The 17,333-nt window shown below is 39.5% G+C and overlaps 1 protein-coding gene across 1 annotated transcript in view; it reads left to right on the top strand.

The window, feature by feature from the left end:
• GBE1 (1,4-alpha-glucan branching enzyme 1) overlaps positions 1-17,333 on the top strand; it is a 315,992-nt gene that overhangs the window by 263,598 nt on the left and 35,061 nt on the right. The gene's annotated exons all lie outside the window — the stretch shown is intronic.

The raw sequence follows: 17,333 nt of genomic DNA, 5'->3' as shown, positions 1-17,333 counted from the left end.
ATAACATTAAAGCAAATATGTATATATTCCTGGATGGTTGTTTAGAATGTCTGCTAAGTTATGAATATTTAGGTATTTCTTGAGTCTTGACATCTGTCACTTGGAATGTTAAAAGTTTCTTTCTCCCCCTTGAAAAGATACAGTGTTTCTATGTAAAATTTCAAGAAGTTTGGGAACAACTTTGAGATAGTATTTATATATATTTGTGTACCAATTTGTGAAGGACTGTTGAACCACAATTCTGGATGCTTATTTTAATATATTTTTAGTGTAATTAGAGGCTTTTGAATATTTCTTTACTATTTAGGCAAGCTATAGCATTTACTTCTGAATAGTTTTCTTTATATTATTTAAGACACTATTCACTTCAGATTAAGCTATGTGTTCTGTTATAATAGCATCTTTCATATTGTTTCCCTCTGTTGTTGTTTAGTCACTAAGTTGTGTCTGATTCTTTTGCAACCTCATGGACTGTAGCTCGCCAGGCTTCTCTGTCCATGGGATTTCCCAGGCAAGAATACTGGAGTGGGTTGCCATTTCCTTCTCCAGGGGATCTTCCCAAACCAGGGAACAAACCCACATCTCCTCCATTGGCAGGCTGATTCTTTACTTTTTAAATATTATTTTTTGTTGCCTTCATTTTCTATTTTTTAATTTTTCTTAAACGTTTTACTTTATATTGGAGTACAGCCAGTTAACAAGTTGTGATGGTTTCAGGTGGACAGCAAAGGGCTCAGCCATACATATTCATGTTACAGACATGAAGATTGTTTGTGTGTTTTTGAACCCTCCTGTTTAATTGCCTTCAAAGTCAGTTTATTGGGCAATTCATAAACTCGCCATTACATTTTTAAAATTCACAGCCTGTTTTATTCAGAGCAAAGGGAGACACGTGAAGCAAGCAAGTACAAGTACTGAGAACCTTTCTTCCTGCTGGGGGAAAAAGTTCACAGTGTTTCCCACAAGCCACCGTGGTGCTAGGGAACTTTTTTTTCCCCTCATTTCTTTGCCTCCAGTGGCCTGAGAGGAAGCAAGAGCTGACAGCAGGGAAGCAGAGAAGGATAACTAGCTGTTGGCAGGAACTGGGAGGGCTGGAAGCATTGTCCAGCGGCAAACTGATACTGGTTCTTTGATTAAGTTATAAGTAGGTAGTTAAGTCTCCCTACCAGGGAGTTAGAGTTGCTGCCTACAGAAGAAAGGCTATGGGAGATTGAACTTCAGAAAAACTGCATCCAGGCTGGGCCTTGAAAGAGCCTTAGATTCTTACAGAAATACTCATCTAGCCTGGGAATGATACCAAGGTTGAGTGAAACGGATGTCAGTTATAGAGTATACAGAATATAAATGAACAGTTTCTTTCCGGCTTATTTCCTGTGGTTCTGTGCTTCCTTTCTAAATGTGTCTGCTTAGCTCTTAATAATTCATTAGGGAAGTGTGTTAATCCCTATTCCTATATATGTTTGATGTGACCACGAGAAACTGATCCTGACTTAGTGGCAACATATCCTAAATTATAGGCAAATTTTAGGGGAAAATAATACAGTCTGACTCCACTACTAAACTTGTGCGTCTAAACCTAAAGTTAGAATAGCCACAAAACCACATGTACAGTCAGTTTTATAATTAGCCAACATATTGTCTGTTCTGTGTCCCTATTTTCCTGGCTTGTTTTCTACCACCTAAAAAGGTGTGAAGTCTTTCAGTGGGTACCTTGTTCACACGCAAAACTTTTACAGTTTTTACATGGCTGTCAGCAAAATCATTTTCTAGGACATTTGTAACTACTTGTGAAAAATCTGAATTCAATTAGGATTTTATTAAAGAACCCCCCTTTCCCACCATTTCTTCCTTATTCCCACTCCACTTCCCCTCAAAGAGTATTGTAATTCCTCTGCTTCATGTAGCATGCAAATGGTTTTGTAATGAATGGAAAAAATCCATTCCTGTTGCTATCAATTGTCTTAAGAAAGTAATATCTAGCTCTTAAGAAATGGTGCTTGCATAACAATTATTCTCAATTCAGTCTCATTTATGTGGTTCATTTTCTTATCCCTGGTTTAATTATACTTTTATTGTTTATTTTAAAACAAAATTGTCCCACAGAGATGAAATTTAAATCAAAGTATAAAGAGCAACATGAACTATTTGAAATCTTACCTCCTGTTGGCATGACATTCAGAGGAAAACACCACAAGAGGCCTGTGAGAAATAGAGAGGTTCTCTTCTGATGTACATAGATCTTCCCCTCCCTGGTAATGTGGCTGTGCTCTTCTTTATATGTCCCCTTTCCACCCCAAGCACTTTTATCTGTTTTTCTTATGGACTTATAAAGACCAATTTTGCAATTAGTTAAAAAAATTGTTATAAATGTTCTTTATCTGAGTCCCTGTGCTGTGAACTGTATAATCAAAAAGTAAAATAGAACTTTCCATAAGCAGTATATAGCCTACAAAGAGAATCAGATTTCCTTCACTTTTTCCTTTCAAGATGGGCTTAATAAATCCTTGAATGTGTACTCTGTACATGTTATTAGATTAGGCAATATGGTTAATAAAAATATCGGATCACTAGGGTATAGGATATCTACCCCCAGTCTAATCAGATCAGATCAGATCAGATCAGTCGCTCAGTCGTGTCCGACTCTTTGCGACCCCATGAATCTCAGCACGCCAGGCCTCCCTATCCATCACCAACTCCCGGAGTTCACTCAGACTCACGTCCATTGAGTCAGTGATGCCATCCAGCCATCTCATCCTCTGTCGTCCCCTTCTCCTCCTGCCCCCAATCCCTCCCAGCATCAGAGTCTTTTCCAATGAGTCAACTCTTCGCATGAGGTGCCCAAAGTACTGGAGTTTCAGCTTCAGCATCATTCCCTCCAAAGAAATCCCAGGGCTGATCTCCTTCAGAATGGACTGGTTGGATCTCCTTTCAGTCCAAGGGACTCTCAAGAGTCTTCTCCAACACCACAGTTCAAAAGCATCAATTCTTCGGCGCTCAGCTTTCTTCACAGTCCAACTCTCACATCCATACATGACCACAGAAAAAACCACAGCCTTGACTAGACTGACCTTTGTTGGCAAAGTAATGTCTCTGCTTTTGAATATGCTACTAGGTTGGTCATAACTTTCCTTCCAAGGAGTGAGCGTCTTTTAATTTCATGGCTGCAGTCACCATCTGCAGTGATTTTGGAGCCCAGAAAAATAAAGTCTGACACTGTTTCCACTGTTTCCCCATCTATTCCCAAGTCTAATGGAGGCAAGCAAAAACAAAATAACATTTTACACTATATAAGTAATTGTTTTAACAAGGGAAAAATTTATATCTAAGTAACAATGGAAGCACAACCACCAAAGCCTTCCTATAGGAGTTTAAAAAAGGCCTCATGGAGATGAAATGGCTACCACTTGGAATAGTAACAGCAGGAGTAACAGAATACACAATGCACACAAGTCAGTAACAGGTATAATTTATATGTACACTTGAGAGTGGAGTGGGAAATATATACCTTTACCTCTTTTTATAGCTCTTTCATTATCTTCCCTAATGCCTATACTTTCATAATAGGTTTCCAACTAGTGTTATCCAAATTAAGTATCTAATGCCAGATACAATGGAAGAATATAGATGATAAAAGCTTGAATACTAATCTTGATACTTTATGCCTTATATCCTTAGTTATATTACCTCCCTGATCTATTATCTGAAAATAGGAATACTGTCCCCTCCCATAAAAGTGAAAGTGTTACTGGCTCAGTCCTGTTCAAAGATTTGTGACCTCATGGACTGCAGCCCTCCAGGCTCCTCTGTCCATGGATTTCTCCAGGCAAGAATACTGGAGTGGGTTCCATTCCCTTCTCCAAGGATCTTCTCAGCCCAGGGTTTGAACCTGGTCTCCTTCACTGTAAGTGGACTCTTGACCATCTGAGCCACCAGGTTTTTTGGTGACTGTTATTTGAAATAACTGCTGAAATTCTGGCACAGAGTCTGTGTATATAGAGGCCTCTCAAGTAATTACTGTTGCTTTTATTATTTGAATATAGTTTTATGATTACATTTCATTTATTTAAAGTGTTTTTTCTTTTTCTTGATTTAAATAAAGGCATTGAGGAATATATACTTATCCTTCAATATAATAATGCTAATTCTTTAGCTTTTTAAATGACTGGTTTATAAACGTGTCTACTTTTATTCAACCAGGCTTATAGGTAATATAAAGTTAATCTGATTTTGTTCATAAGAATGTTGATAGATTTTGTTCATAAGAATGTTGATAGTTCATAAGAATGAGTAGTTTTTGTTTGTTTTCTTGGTTTATTTTGACAATATTACCAAAACACTTGCAGTAAGCATTTACTTCACCGCATCCATGCTTTATTGATGGGAATTTATCACCCAAAGCAATTCTAATCATGTAGATAAGTAAAGGGATTTATTGGTTTGGCCATGGGTTCCCTGGTGGCTCAGAGGTTAAAGCGTCTGCCTGCAATGTGGATGACCTGGGTTCGATCCCTGGGTTAGGAAGATCCCCTGGAGAAGGAAATGGCAACCCACTCCAGTGTTCTTGCCTGGAGAATCCCATGGACGGAGGAGCCTGATGGGCTACAGTCCACGGGGTCCCAGAGAGTCAGACACGACTGAGCGACTTCACTTTCACTTTCACTGTCACCCAAAGCAATTCTAATCATGTAGATAAGTAAAGGGATTTATTGGTTTGGCCATGGACCAAGCATAGTTCAAGTTGAAAATTGTTTTTCCTAGGTGCCCAGAACTCATTTGGCTATTGCCTTAAGAATTTTTTAAATGCAGTTAATCAGGGGGAAGTTGGGGGGGAGCAGGGCAGAATGAGGCTGTTGACCAGACTCACTATCGCAGCTCCAGCAGAAGCACTGTTTCTGGTCCCTTGAGGCTGTCACAGGGTCACAAGCACGGACAATAGTCACGACAGTATTATTAGGTGGAGTGAGAGAGCAGACGCAGTGTTTGACTCAGGCCACAATGCCCTTTATCTAGGGGAAGAAGGACTGAATGTTATCATGTTTTTTGTTCAAAATTCTAGTTTGTAAATTTGTTATAGGAATTTTAAGGAAACCTAACAGTATACTGGAGAAGGCAATGGCACCCCACTCCAGTACGTTTGCCTGGAAAGTCCCATGGACAGAGGAGCCTGGTGGGCTATATAGTCCATGGGGTCGCTAGAGTCGGACACGACTGGGCAACTTCACTTTCACTTTTCACTTTCATACGCTGGAGAAGGAAATGGCAACCCACTCCAGTGTTCTTGCCTGGAGAATCCCAGGGACGGGGAAGCCTGGTGGGCTGCCGTCTATGGGATCGCACAGAGTCGGACACTACTGAAGCGACTTAGCAGCAGCAGCAGCAGCAACAGTATACTAATCTTTTTTTTGTTTTAATTCTTAACATAGAAAATATATATACTCAGGTGACATACTTTTAAAGAATCTGCCTGCTAATTCAGGAGATACAAGAGACACTGGTTTGATCCCTGGGTTGAGAGGATCCCCTGGAGGAGGAAATGGTAACCTACTCCAGTATTCTTGCCCAGAGAATCCCATGGACAGAGGAGCCTGGAGGGCTACACAGTCCACGCATGGGGTCACAAAAAGTCAGACCCGACTGAGCACACACACACAGTGTGGTGTGTGTGGTGTGTACGTGCTGGAGGGCATGTGCTGGCTGTGCAGGCCCCAAGCTGAGCATGCATGACCTGTGTGTATGCAAACATGGGTGTGCCTGACCCTGAGCCAGTCGCTCCTGCCAACTGGACCAGCACACATATACCATAAAATGCTTTAGAATTTAAAATTTATGAATATGAGTTTGCATATAGCTAACAGGAACTGTTCTCTCCCAGGTCTTTAGTTCAGTATACTACCTGTCAGAAAATCATAGGACAAAGAGAAACAAAAACCAAAGCATTTATTTCTCACGGTACAGTGTTTCCCTGGTAACTCAGTTGGTAAAGAATCTGTCTACAGTGCAGGAGACCCAGGTTCAATCTCTGGGTGGGGAAGGTCCCTTGGAGAAGGAAATGGCAACCCACTCCAGCATTCTTGCCTGGACAATCTCATGGACAGAGGAGCCTGCCAGGCTTCAGTCCATGGGGTTGCCAAGAGTCGGGCACAACCTAGTGACTAAACCACCACAGTTTTTGATTCTTTGGTTTTACCCTCAGACGTCATGGCCGTCGCTCTCTTTCCTTTCATCAGTGTCCTCTCTTGTTACTCGCTCTATTATAGGGCCCCAGGGTTATGGGTGTGTGTGTGTATATATATATATGTATATTTATTACATGTGTATGTTAATATATGTATATTTATTTCGCTGTGCCAGTCTTAGTTGTAGCATGTGGGGTCTTAGTTGTAGCATGTGAGATCCAGCTCCCTGACCAGGGATCGAACCCCGGTGCCTTGCATTGGGATCATGGGGTCTTAGCCACTGGAACCAGTGAAGTCCCCAGGCTTCAGGTTTTAGTTCAGCTTTCCAGGACTTATTTCTGTTTACCGCAGTTGCCTCTAGGAAGCACTCCTCTCAGGGGTCAGTCTCTAGTCTCCCACCCAGCTCGGTTTTCCTCCTCTCACTTTGCTTTTCTTCTGCAGGCTTTTCCAGGGTCCTGTTCCTCTGCCCCAACTGGCATATGAGTGTGTCTCATGTCCCATTATACTCTGTTTTCTGCCACTCTTACCTGCATATTCTCCCCAGGCAATTTCATCCACTCCCATGACATCAGTTACCCTGTAGGTTTTGAAAAACACTATACGCAACTAGTCTGCAAAGATTTTTGTTTGGTTGGTTTTGAATAGCAAGGGAAATTCTCGAATTCCACAGTTGAGTTCCCAAGCCTGGCTCTTGCCCCTTCCCTGACGTTGGCATCATTTCCAACCTGTCCTCCCTAAACTGCTGTGCTATCATCTCAGGACATTTGCAGTTTGCCTCTGGAGGATATTTGCTGCCACTCTCTGCTTTCCTCCCCTAAGAGTTTTTTGTCATTTTAGCTCTTAATGATCCCATGAGTCATTTCTCACCCACTTCCCCTCTTTAAGGAAAATTGTATTTTTAGAGCTGCTTAATTCTGTCTTTCCTCCTTATTAGATTGTAAGCTCTATGAGGACAGGGACATACTGATGTACACTGAGCATGTTATCTAGTACACAGAATACACTTCAGTAGTTTGAAAATTATGATCTACTTTTACAGTTGAGCATATGGCCAATATAGGGAGTCATGGGGCTCAGAATATAATCATTGACTTGCATGAGGAGTGTGTACAAGGGAAGATCCAGAGAATCCAGAGACCATACCGTTTGACTTTAAAGTAGTCTTTGGTACAATGAAAAGGAATGGGCATTAAAGTTTTCCTTGATTTTATAAAATATTTTCCTTTGGATCATATCAAGCAACAGTATACATAATATATGTGTACATATAAATATACTTAATATCAGCAAAGAATTGCCTAAAATCTTAAGGGGATGGATGCAGGATGTGAGAGACTTTAAGGGTAAATCCCAGTGGCACTGCTGAGTTTTGTTCTGATGCCTCAGCTGGCGTGTAACCCTTATCTCCTCTGCTGGGTCTGATAGTTATATTCTGTTTCTGTTCAAATTAGACGATGTTAGACTTTTACCAGCTGTAAAGGGAAACATCCAACCTTAACAAATAGAAGTCCCTGTTGTAGGTCTAGTGCATGCTGTGGAAAATGAAGAAGAGACTGGTGTAGCCGCTTCCTGGAGCCTTGGTGATCAGTGTCAAAGGTGGGAGGAAGACTGGATAGCAGTTTTATTTTTCTGAAAAGGGAGATCACACTCCCTAATATAGAAAAAGAATTATATACTGTGCCCCACCTTCTGGTGCTTTTGAAGTGTGATGCCAGAGGAGACTCTTAAGAATCCCTCGGACAACAAGGAGATCAAACCAGTCAGTCCTAAAGGAAATATTCACTGGAAAGACTGATGCTGAAGCTGAGGCTCCAGTACTTTGGCCACCTGATGTGAAGAGCCGACTCATTGGCAAAGGCCCTGATTCTGGGAAAGATTGAGGGCAAGAGGAGAAGGGGGCAGCAGAGGATGAGATGGTTGGATGGCATCACTGATTCAATGGACATGAGTTTGACCAACCTAAGGGAGATGGTGAAGGACAGGGAAACCTGTCACACTGCAGTTCATGGGTCACAAAGAGTTGGACACGACTTAGCATCTGAACAACAACCTCCTGGTGACTTGATGGCCTTGAGAAAGGTCAAAGCATTTGATTTTAAAATAGATACTTCCTTTAAAGAGTTAGTTTTTGGTACCATCAAGAGGAGTAGGAGCAAAAGTGTTTTTTTTTTTTAATTCTCATTAAAACTGCACCTTATTCTCATATATACATAAACTTTGTATCAACAAAGAGTTATATAACATCCATAGCATGGAGGCTGTGATAGACTTTAATTAATTCCTAGGTAAAATTAGTATGCATTACAGTTTAGAGAAACAAAACACACAAAGTGGCTAATCAAAACGTTCAGCTAACAGAGCAGGGGCTTTTTTCATTAGTTGCATTGTCTTGAATTTCATCACTGTACCAGCTGGCTTCTTGTCAATTTATAGTTTGGACCTTTACATCAAACAGCAAAAAATTAATTACAGGAAAAGAAATCCCAATAGGAACTTTGTGCTTAGAGGTTTTTCAAATTAACCAGACATGAATGGTGCTGTTTACAGAGGAAATGGAAAGGGAGAGAAAGAACTTAGTGGAATTTTCTAGAATCATTAATTAACTATAGCAGTGTTAGTCACTGGCTTCCCCATGTTTGTTTTAAAGTGTTCAGCCAACGCTTTCAGCCTTCTCATTTCTGAAAACACCCACTTCAGTTACTATATTGAATGCAATGAATCATGGCCTGCAGTGTAACTTTTCTTACAAAATGTCTCAAGTGACAGCTCAAAAAATTACCATCCTCCATGCATTTTGAAACAAGTGCCATCCGATGTATTACATTAGTGATCATAATCGTAATTTAATGAGCAGAAAGAGCATGCTTTGATGGTTAGTGCCTGGTTACTTGTAACGCATATTTTTGGACTTGGAAGTTTTGTTCTCTGAAGTCACACTCATTGCCTCTCTGAACTAGAGTTCATTTCAATGTGACTTTTCTAAGCCTCTTATCTGTTGAATAAACCAGCCAAAGATTTTTAAAATGCCTTCCTCAATTTAGGTTTCTACTTTTTTTTTTTTTTCCCCTTTTTTATGTAGCTTAGAAATCCTTCCACCAGGGCTTCCCTGGTGGCTCAACAGTAAAGAGTCTGCCTGCACTGAGGGAGACCCGGGTTCTATCCCTGGGTCAGGAAGATCCTCTGGAGAAGGAAATGGCAACCCACTCCAGTATTCTTGCCTGGAAAATCTCATGGACGGAAAGGAGCCTGGGGGGCTACAGTCCATGGGGAGACAAAGAGTCAGACACGATTGAGAGACTGCACTTTCTTTTCTTAGAAATCCTTACTTGTGTTCCATTATTCTAGTTCCTAACATTCTAATACAGTGAGTAGTTCTTACTCTTTTTAAGACTCAGATGCCTGGAGGAGATGAAGAAAACCTTCTCTCCTCAGAAAAATGCACAGATGAACATACATCATTTTGCATAAAATATCAGGAATCAGTAGGGAAGCAAGAATCCCAGGTTATAAATGCCTGTTGCTCTCATTGAGAAATCTATATATATATATTATGTATGCATGTAAACATATTTATATATAATTTAGGAATATATATACACATATTTTTTAATTTGATTAAATTAAAATTCTGATTCTGATCCTGTGTTCTCTATTCCATCAAGTTATCTGTACTAAAACAAATCAATTACCTTCTTTGCCATTACCTGAATAAATTTAGATTTCCCATCCATCTTTATATACAGCAGAGCTTACTTATAAGCTTATTTGGCTGGCCATATTTCACTGTACTCTCAAGTGCTGCTACATTTCCTAAGTAATTTGTAGACCATAGCTGAGAAGAACATTCTTAACTTGTTTTAATGATGGTATTTTTCTTCGTTAGGTTTGTGAACTGTGAGCTAGTATAAGATACTAACAGGCATTTTCCACTTTTCTCTGTTCAGTCTGAGAATGGTTCACTGTTATTCCAAGGTCACTTTGAAAGTCTTTCTGTGATTTGCTTCCATTTATTTTATGCTCATGTTTACAGTTTTGAACCAAATATGAAATTTAATGTTGCGTTTGTCTACATTAAACTTAATTTGCCCCTTGTCAGGTCATTTACAACAGAGACAACATTCAAAAGCCACTCTAAAATGTTTTGTCTGCAATCACTAATATAATTTTTCTATTTCTTTGTTATGTGCAACTTTCCTTATCATTCAGTTTAAAAAGAAGCCTCTCCAGGTGATTTTTCAGAGAATCTAAATTAGTCTCTAATAAAGATTAATGAATTATTCTCTAATAGAATAGGGTCTTCTTCATGTCATATTTTTTAACAGTTCTTTTTTCTAATTCAGAAGTTTAATTTCATATTCCATATTAAGTAAGCTTATTGGAATATGCTTTAAAGTAGTGACATACAAAATCCTAAATTGGATTATGATACCAAACATTGTTACCACTTTCATCTCTTTCTAATATTTTCCAAGTACTTAATTTGCCCTCGTGTAATAAATGTTCTTCTTGCTGCTAAGTCACTTCAGTCATGTCCAACTCTGTGCGACCCATAGACAGCAGCCCACCAGGCTCGCCCGTCCCTGGGATTCTCCAGGCAAGAATACTGGAGTGGGTTGCCATTTCCTTCTCCAATGCATGAAAGTAGAAAATGAAAGTGAAGTCGCTCAGTCGTGTCTGACTCTTAGCGACCTCATGTACCGCAGCCTTCCAGGGTCCTCCGTCCATGGGATTTTCCAGGCAAGAGTGCTGGAGTGGGGTGCCATTGCCTTCTCCAATGTTCTTCTCAATAGTTAATAACTTTAGATGTTATTGAAAAGATAAATGAATGTTTAAGAACCATCTGGGAAGCCCATGTATATTAGTATAGGTATGATACAGATTTGGATACAGATATATAGCTTTTGGGGGTTTCCCAGGTGGCGCTGGTGGTAAAGAACCTGCCTGCCAATGCAGGAGACATGAGATGCAGGTTCCATACCTGGGTTGGGAAAATCCCCTGGATAAGGGCATGGCAACCCACTGCAGTATTCTTGCCTGGAAAATCCCATGGGAAGAGGAGCCTCGCGGGCTACAATCTATAGGGTCACAAAGAGTCAGACACAACTGAAGTGACTTAGCATGCATGCGTGTAGCTATTGTTATAGATATAAATGAAAATAAATACAATATTTCCCAAGAGGGAAATAGTGGTATTATTTTGCTTGGGCTGCTATAATGAAATGCCAAAAACCAGGTAGCTTATAAACAATAAACATTTATTTCTCACAGTTTCTGGGGGCTGGGGATCTACAATCAGAGTGACAGCATGGTTGAGGGAGCGACCTTTAATAGGCCATGTCCTTTTGTGGTGGAAGGAGAAAGAAAGCTCAGTGCAGCTTTTATTATTAAGAGCACTGTTCCCATCCATAAGGGCTCTACCCTTATGACCCAAATATCTTCCAAATGTCCCATGATCATCATATTGAGGATTAATTTCTAACATATGAATTTGGCTGGGGGAACACTAACACTCAGACCATAGCAAGTGGTTATGTGGTAAGATTTTAGATGTGTGTATGTGTTTTTAATTGTGAATTTTAAAAATAACTTAGTATATTACTTGTATAATAAAAATAATAAAAGAAAACATAGCACTATAAATGTAGCTAAGATTTATTGAGTCGCATATTGTGTCTTGTACCCTTTTAAATAATTTGCATCTGTTACTTCATTTACTTTTAATCATGCTACTCTTCAATCCTTATTTATATTATAGATTATAAGGCTATAGATTTTCCTGCTGGAATGTTCAAATAAATGATAATTCTGTAATTTCACATTGCATCAGTTTTTGAATGGAGTCCATTAACCCTTGAGGCTTCATGTGTATGTATGTGTGTCTGTTTTAGGGGAACAGGTTCTTAACTTTTAATCAGATTATGACATGGTTTCATACTGTTTCCAGTCATTTTGGTGCAAAATTTTTGGGGCAACAGTCCATGGGGTCACAAAGATATGGATACGACTCAGTGACTGAGCACACATACACAATTCAAAAGTCAGTTCAGTTCAGTTGCTCAGTTGTGTTTGACTCTCTGCGATACCATGGACTGCAGCACGCCAGGCCTCCCTGTCCATCACCAACTCCCAGAGTTTACTCAGACTCATCTCCATTGAATTGGTGATGCCATCCAAACATCTCATCCTCTGTCATCCCCTTCTCTTCCTGCCCTCAATCTTTCCCAGCATAAGGGTCTTTCCCAGCATCAGGGTCCTTCCCAGTGAGTCAGCTCTTCGCATCAGGTGGCCAAAGTATTGGCATTTCAGCTTCAGCATCAGTCCTTCCAATGAATATTCAGGACTTATTTCCTTTAGGATGGACTGGTTGGATCTCCTTGCAGTCCAAGGGACTCTCAAGAGTCTTCTCCAACACCACAATTCAAAAGCATCAATTTTTCGGCTCTCAGCTTTCTTTATAATCCAACACTCACATCCATACATGACTACTGGAAAAACCATAGCCTTGACTAGACGGACCTTTGTTGACAAAGTAATGTCTCTGCTTTTTAATGTGCTGTCTAGGTTGGTCATAACTTTCCTTCCAAGGAGTAAGCGTCTTTTAATTTCATGGCTGCAATAACCGTCTGCGGTGATTTTTGGAACCCCCAAAAATAAAGTCTGACACTGTTTCCACTGTTTCCCCATCTATTTGCCATGAAGTGATGGGACCAGATGCCATTCCTTAGTTTTCTGAATGTTGAGCTTTAAGCCAACTTTTTTACTCTCCTCTTTCACTTTCATCAAGATGCTCTTTAGTTCTTCCTCATTTTTTGCCATAAGGGTGGTGTCATCTGCATATCTGAGGTTATTGATATTTCTCCTGGAAATCTTGATTCCGGCTTGTGCTTCATCCAGCCCAGTGTTTCTCATGATGTACTCTGCATAGAAGTTAAATAAGCAGGGTGACAATATACAGCCTTGATGTACTCCTTTTCCTATTTGGAACCAGTCTGTTGTTCCATGCCCAGTTCTAACTGTTACTCCCTGACTTGCATGCAAGTTTCTCAAGAGGCAGGTCAGATGGTCTGGTATTCCCAGCTCTTTCAGAATTTTCTACAGTTTATTGTGATCCACACAGTCAAAGGCTTTGGCAGTCAATAAAGCAGAAATAGATGTTTTTCTGGAACTATCTTGTTTTTTCGATGATCCAGCTGATGTTGACAATTTGATCTCTGGTTCCTCTGCCTTTTCTAAAACCAGCTTGAACATCTGGAAGTTCATGGTTCAGGTATTGCTGAAGCCTGGCTTGGAGAATTTTGAGCATTACTTTACTAGCCTGTGAGATGAGTGCAATTGTGCGGTAGTTTGAGCATTCTTTGGCATTGCTTTTCTTTGGGATTGGGATGAAAACTGACCTTTTCCAGTCCTGTGGCCACTGCTGAGTTTTCCAAATTTGCTGACATATGGAGTGCAGCATTTTCACAGCATCAGCTTTTAGGATTTGAAATAGCTCAACTGTAATTCCATCATATACTATAAAATATATACTATATAGCATAGTATATGCATAGTGTATTGCATATATATGTGTATATTATATAGCATGTGTGTGTCTTTATAATTGTAAATAACACCTGAGAGCTTGTTAGCAGTTTCAGGATGAACATGTAGTAGGAATAATAAAGGAAGAGAGCAGAGAGGAGATTCTTGACTTATCAACTAGATTTGCCCCGTCAATCTGAGTGTCTTGTAGCAAAACCACTTTCACATTCAATTCTGCTTTTTAAGATCTGAAATAGGTAATTCAAAGAATGTTGATACTTGGCTTAGGGAAACGTGTTTGTTTTATTACATATATGAATAAATGCATCAACATTGAATTTCCACACTTTAAAGGAAAGGATAATATTGTACCAAGAAACTTTGTGAAGAATAGCCAAGTAGCTGCCTTGAATTCATCCTGGTTACTTGTATATCTACTGAAGAGTTGGGCTGGTCAGTTTCCTCCTCAGAAGGAGGGGAACCAGAAATTTTAGGTTTATAGTAACTCTCACATATTGCTCTTTATGTCATTCTTTCCTGAGCAGCATTGGTAATGGGTGTGTAACATAAAAACTGCCAAATACTGAAAGCTTCAGCTGCCAGACCTTGTACGAACTGCCTTACTTACCTCATTTGAATCTTAAAAAAGTTTGTATGAAACTTATTATGCTATTTTACAGATGAGGAAACTGAGTACTGGAGAGATTCAACTGCGTAAATTCATATTTATCATAAATATTCTTATTGGAATTAAAACCCATGCAATAGAGTCTCATAAAATCCTATTTTTTCCACCTGAGACATGCCATTCTTTTTCCACTCCCAGTGTATCTGGTCATCTCTTATCTTATTCTTTGAATTCCATGCTAGCTTTCGTACCGTTCAACTATTTACAATATCCATTGTCTTTTCCACATGGTACCAGAGATATTTTATAAAAGACCACATCTGAGCTTTGCATCCCCTTACTCAAAAGTAGCTTAAGGTCTGGAGATTATGAGACTTCTCCTAATCTAAACTTCATCCCTCCTGTCTCACCTCTTCTCACTACAAGGCCTATTTTATGGCTAAACCAAAGTCCTGTCTACATCTCACCTTCTCACTTCAACTATGTGCACATCATTCCATTTTCTTGGAATTTCTGTCCATGTATGAGAGTTTGGTCAATTTTTGCATTGTTTTCCCATGGTATCCACTTCTGAGCAATATGGTAGAGTGGTAACCAAGAGTCAGTATGCTAAAATCAGACATTCTGAACTCATGGGCCCCACTACTTAATAACTCTCTGTGCCTCAGTTACCTATAAAATTGAGACCATAATAATACCTACTTCAGGGTTGTTGAAAATAGAAAGAATGTGTAATGTTTAGAATAGTGCCTGGAACCTAATAAGCCAGCATTAAGCATTTGTTGTTGCTTCTTGGGGTCAGTGATATAACTATCTCCCCCCAGGAAAGCTAAAGGAATTGTTTATTAATATTAGAGTCAACTTAGAAAGTCATGGTCATACCAAAGTAAAAGTATTTTGCCTATAGAGAGCCTCAGTACAGTTTGTAGGCTATTATATCCAAGCTATCCTATGGCATTTCTAGTCTCTCCCAAATTCCTCACTAGTTGAAATCTCACTAGTACTTGGGACATATAATTTTCCCCAGACTGGCAGTACCTTCATTATCAGAAGTGAATGTACCTAACCAGGTTACTTCCCTGGTGGCTCAGACAGTAAAGTGTCTACCTACAATGTGGGAGACCTGGGTTCGACCCCTGGGTTGGGAAGATCCTCTGGAGAAGGAAATGGCAACACACTCCAGTCCTCTTGTCTGGAAAATCCCATGGATGGAGGAGCGTGGTACACTACAGTCCAGGAGGTCGCAAAGAGTCCAACAGGACTGAGTGACTTCATGTTCTTTCACTTTCAACCACAGTTCTGGACGCGCCTCATTTTGCTGGTTGAATGGATGATGGAACCAGCTATGACATGAGTGCAGCATGGGCTGATGTGAATCAGGCTCCAAATCCAGGCAGGACTCCTAAGTGCAGCAGAGGGAAGTTCTTTTACTATTTTAAGACACCATAAAGTAAATAATAGGGCTACCTTGGTAGCTCAGTTGGAAAAGAATCCGCCTGCAATGCAGGAGACTAGGGTTCGATCCCAAGGTCAGGAAGATCCCCAGGAGAAGAAAATGTCAACCCACTCCAGTATTCTTGCCTGGAAGATCCCATTGAGAGAGGGGCCTGGCGGTCTGCAGTCCATGGGGTCACAAACATCAGACATGATTTAGCAACTAAACCAAAGTAAATAAAGCCTGCAGATTTAGAAATATGATTCCTTCCTCTGTCACACAGGCAGCATCATAAAACATACTATTTAGGTTGAATTATTAGAATTAATTGGTTTACTAATTAATTAGTTTACAAATTAGAGTTAGTAAACTCTCGGAATTGGTGATGAACAGGGAAGCCTGGTGTGCTGCAGTCCATGCGTTGCAAAGAGTCAGACACAACCGAGCAACTGAACTGAACTGAACTGAATTAGAATTAAGGAAGATTTTTGCAGACAGTTTAATTTTTATGAAGCTGCTACAAACATATTTGTATATTATTTTTATTTTGATGACTATGGTTCTGAACAGTTAAATGTAAACTGCAGTGTTTCTCAGCAGAGTTCACCATTTAAAGCAACTCTATAGTAAGCCATAGTGAATTACATTATAACTTTTTAGTTTTTATTTTTTAGAATATTAATGTACTAGCTTATTTTTGCCTTTATTTTTATTGAAGTATAACTGACATAACATTATGTTAGTTTCAGATATACAACACAACTCAGTATTTGTATATATTGTAAAATGATCATCACAGTAATTTCAGTTAATGTCCGTCACTGTAGCTTCCCTTGGTGGCTCAGCTGGTAAAGAATCCTCCTGCAATGCAGGTGACCCCAGTTTGATTCCTGTGTCAGGAAGATCAACGGCTACCTACTCTAGTATTCTGGCCTGGAGAATTCCATGAACTGTATAGTCTGTGGGGTCACAAAGAGTCAGACACAACTGAGTGACTTTCACTTTCACCTTCACCATGCATAGTTACAAAAACTTTTTTTCTTCTGATAAGAACTCTGAAGATTCTCTCTCCTAGCTTTCAAATATGCAGTGAAGTATTATTAACTATAGTCACTGTTCTATGCATTACATCTCTCTTTTTTTAATTTTATAACTGGAAATTTCTATCCTTTGACACCCCACCCATTTTGCCCACCTCTTACCCTCAGGCAACTACAGGTTTGTTCCTTTTATCCATGACCTTGTTTTTCCCAGTTGCTTGGTTGTTGTTACCTTTTTTAGACTCCACAATTCAGTTAGATCCTATGATATTTGTCTTTATTCTGTCACTTATTTCACTTAGCAACTATTTCAATTACAATAGGACATACTTGGGTCAGCTATGGTGCTTTCTAACTCAGAGGAGAAATTTGTGGTTTAGAAAATTGCAGCATTAAAGTAACTAATATAAGCAACTTTTGGAAAGTAGTGTTTAATATTTAGGGGGAAAAAAGAAGCCATAAAATAAAACTCTAACTTGAGGAAAACAGCAGGAGCCACTCTATTAGGCTACTAATATCTAAATTTGATTTTC

The sequence above is a fragment of the Bos javanicus genome, chromosome 1 (assembly GCF_032452875.1).
Source record: "Bos javanicus breed banteng chromosome 1, ARS-OSU_banteng_1.0, whole genome shotgun sequence".
Lineage (NCBI taxonomy): Eukaryota > Metazoa > Chordata > Mammalia > Artiodactyla > Bovidae > Bos > Bos javanicus.
This window is presented reverse-complemented; position numbering and strand designations above follow the sequence as displayed.